The sequence below is a fragment of the Crocuta crocuta genome, unplaced genomic scaffold (genome assembly GCF_008692635.1).
Source record: "Crocuta crocuta isolate KB4526 unplaced genomic scaffold, BGI_CrCroc_1.0 scaffold717, whole genome shotgun sequence".
NCBI classification, from domain to species: domain Eukaryota; kingdom Metazoa; phylum Chordata; class Mammalia; order Carnivora; family Hyaenidae; genus Crocuta; species Crocuta crocuta.
In genome coordinates this window covers 478318-482515 of record NW_027527973.1, presented here as the reverse complement: position 1 = coordinate 482515, position 4198 = coordinate 478318, and the positions used below count along the sequence as shown (strand labels likewise).

The following is a 4198-nucleotide window of genomic DNA, read 5'->3' as shown; positions in this document are numbered from 1 at the left end:
ACTAAACTTTCAAAAATAAGTTTCTGTATATTTTTAAATGTTCCTTCCATTTCATATTTTAAATTCAGTTCTCCTTTAAATTATGTGCTCTAGAAATATATTTCACATATTTAAAAGACAACATAAGGTTATATTTATTATTATTCTAGCATTAGTATAACTTCTGGATTTGTGAAAATGCTTTCCATAATGAGGTATTTTACAAACTCTATTTCTTATCTGTACATGTTAAATTATCAAGTCCAAATGAAATATATACCCAAATGAAATATATACCCATGTCAAAACCATCAAAAATATCCTCCCCAAATACTGAACATTATCTAGATTATTTAATAAATAATTAATAATTATTCTTGCAATATTAATAAAAAGTCATAACAGTGTAGACATATTTAAAAATTTTAGAACCAGAAGAGTTTCATAGAAAACTATACCATCAGATCTCACTTTTGCTAAAGTTTTATGTGAATAAGAGAAAGGCATGATATTTTAGGGAACATCTCTGAAGGTCATTATATTCAGGCAAAATTTGTGAGAGTTGGAAAACAGCCATATAAATTTTTATTCCCCTTTTTATTTCGGTACTGACCTGAGAAAATGAGTCTCTACTGTTGTATTGTTCAGGAACAAGTAATTAAGATATAAAATATTACATGATTCAACTCTATTTGTATCAAGATGAACTTGTTCTGGCACCTATACTGAGAAAAATGCAAGTGCTTTTTTTAATTATAGTTAACACTTTATCTTTCAATTGCAAAACTAAATCACATAGCATAGCTTTTTCACATATTGTAAGGGCTCAAAGAGTTTAAAAATGTCAACTACGTGGCAATGGGGTAGGGTTATAAGTTTATCAGGGTATACATCATCACTAAGGTGGTTACCATACCAGTATTATTAGTGATACCTTTTCTCACTGTCAGATACACTGATTTGGAGGATGAATTATATGGTGATCTACTCATAAAGGAAGTGAAAGTTGAGATGTATTTTGAAGGGTACGGATATTTACCAAATAATGGAGGAATGTTAATTTGAAATAAATAACGTAAGCAAAAAAGAATAATGAAAAGTGTTAAACATGTTATGGGAACTAATTGCCATTAGATTCAACAGAGCAAATAATGAGCCACAAAGTCAACTGGGTGACGATATACATTAGGGACTAATAGGAAGACTATTAGTGTCTCCTTGAGAACACGGGGGCTTATTTTCAAGGATACTAATGGGAGGGTAAAATCGAAACCTGCCAGAATTCAGGGGAGCTCACTCTTAAATGAATTCTTTCTCGCTAAAACTCTACTTTGCCTTTTTATTAAATACACTAGTTTTGTCTTTTTAGGACCATCTAATTTGAGCTTTTCCCTCTTTAAGGTTTACTACTTCCGTGTCCCATCCCTAAAACCATCCAAAATCCATCCAATATTCATAATATAACCACTGACTACATGAGGTAGCTACAAGATGAAATAATAAATACCTCGCTCATATATTTGGACTATAAATTAAGTTTTTTAGGGAAACAAAAAAAGATTTTATAGACACAAATGTAGTATTTTTATTTTCCCTCACAATGTGTAGAAAAGTTAGCTACATTACTTTTGATGATAGAATTAGTTCACTAGTCACTCGAAAGCCTATGAACGTCCATTTATTGTTCATATAAGACAAGTAGTAACACAGTCTCTTCCCGTTACAAGGAAGGGTCCATCAACTGTAATAGAAATGTAAAGAGGCTGTGGATGAGGCAGTTTAATCTATACGGGAATTGGAAAATCTGTACGAGAAGCCATGCAGAAAGGTCAAATGAATTCCTTATTCAATTTTTATTTTCATTCTTTTTTCCATGCAGGAGGATGATTAGAATTGGTTTTTAGAATGATTTACTTGAGAATTGTGGAAAGAACCTACACTCTGGAATCAGAAGCTGAATGTATGTTGGAGGAGAAACAAAGCAAATTTTTCCAGGATAATAAGGATTTCATTCAAAAGTAATGAAAATAAAGAATTCCAGAATTGTTTATGTGTGGGAATGGATGGGAACAAAGTAGGATGGTATGCTGTGTTTTATATATATTTCATTTGAAGCTGAAAAAAGATATTCAGATTATCACCTGAAAAATCAATGGATATTATAAGCAAATAACAATTTCATTGAAATTAATATCGTTATAATGCATTAAGGTAATCTCAGACCACTAATAATGTGTGTATTATTTAGAAACTTGATTACAACTGAGCTTATATACAATGCAATTTTTTATGACATTTGACAATAAAAATTTATTTGTAAGACAATTTGTCCAAAATAAAGTGGTTGCTGAGAAGCGATTATGGGAATGGAAAAGTTATGGAAACAACTGGATATTGTGGTCAGGGAAACAGTATTTTATGAAAAACTGCCAAGGTATGAAGCAAACTAGCTAGCAGTAAAAATTCACAGGGAATTTTTCACAGGGAATTTTTCACAGGGAAAATTCACAGTAAGCACATAGATCCATCATCATAACAGTAACAGAAGGCATATACTAAGAAGCCTGGAGAAAGGTGATTTTTAGAAATAACTTATGCAAAATATACATATATATATATTGTCTAATGTGAAGACACAAAAGTGAATTGATCACTCTAGGCTAACCAGCTAAACTAACTATATAAACACTTTACCTTATTAGAGCTCAGAATGATTACCCAAGAGTACTTTGAAATTAAATTAAGCATCTAAATAAACTTTTAACTTGTTAAGAAGTTCTTAAGCTAAATTATCTGCCTGATGTAAAACACTGCTTTCACCACTTTATTTTCACGTGTGTTTATGTGTTAGAGACACCAAGTAGGCTGTTAGAATTTCCACTTTGGCAGTGAGAAAAACTTTAGGAAAACAGAAATGGAGTCATCTTGATAGAGATGACTACCGAAGACAGAAATAAGGATTATAGTGACAAGGCAGAAAATTAAAAACTAGGAAAAATAAAATTTTAATCAGTGAATCAAAGAAATATCAAAAGGTAAATTATTCATCTTGAAGCCATATATACATACCTGTACTATAAATAAATCAAGAAATTAAAGATTCTAATTTGTATTTCTCAGAAAAAAATATGTTTTTATATGTCTTTTATATGTTCCTAGTATTTTTTCCTGCACAATAGTGGCTATTTATCCTTTCTTCTGCTTCTTCTGCCTTGTCTTAACCAGTTTCGTTTCTGTTTTCTTTCAGATCCCAAGAAGTGAGAGTTCATCAGTGCACTGCCCATGTCACTCAGATGTCTTTTTCCAAAATCCATTCCAAAGGTTTAGATACCTTGTAGTGACACTGTGACTCCTAGTGTATTAGATACCAATCTTATCTCCTACTTCCAAAATATCTGAACTGAATTTTCTCCCTCCAGCAGCATTAATATTTGCTGTCCTAGAGTGCCACGCAACCTTCATGTGCCTTAAAAGTCCCCCATGTCCATCTTCTATTCTCAGCCTCAGATTAAACAGCATTTCCAATGAGAAGTCTACACTGATGATTCTATTCCAAATTAGGTCATTCCCTTTCCTCAGTCATTTTCAAACAATGCACTTTTGTTGCTTCCTTCAGAGCACATACAGCAACCTTATATTATGTGAGTATGTATCTATTTGCTTGTTACTTAACCCCCTCCACCCCATACTGTACGTTCTTTGATGACAGAAACCATGCTGGTTTTTTCATCTTTATATTTCAGGTATCTAATATATGGTCTGCACATTAAGGGGGATATATATGTATATATATATGTATATATACATACACATATATATGTATATATATATATATAAATGAATGAAAGAAGAAATTCAATAGAAAGCAAAAGCCAAGAGAAAATTGCACTCATTAAAAATATGAACCTAACAGGAAAGCATTATTATTAGAGACATTTACTAGCCTATAAATTGTATACAAATGGTAATAATATGGCTATACTAGCACATTTCTACTACTAACACTGCTGCTACTTTGTGACTACTAATAGAATATATTTATACAGGTATCAACTATATTCCAATCAACAGCAGGCAGAGCAGAGGGATTATTTCATTTTAATTCTAGAAAGAACCTCAGGATAAAAGTAGTTGTAAATATCATTTTACAAATGAAAAAAAAACCCAAAAACAAAAACAAAAAAACAGACGACCGGGTGGATTAAGCAATTTATTTAGC

General features: G+C 31.5%; 1 long non-coding RNA gene across 1 annotated transcript in view; it reads left to right on the top strand.

The window, feature by feature from the left end:
• The window catches only part of LOC144222333 (uncharacterized), a 27052-nt gene extending 23565 nt beyond the window's left edge, over positions 1-3487 (top strand). Inside the window, exons 2-3 of the long non-coding RNA XR_013332380.1 lie at positions 1859-1997; positions 3227-3487. This is a non-coding gene — a long non-coding RNA (uncharacterized LOC144222333). The remainder of the gene's footprint in view (positions 1-1858; positions 1998-3226) is intronic.
• Positions 3488-4198: the final 711 nt, after the last annotated feature.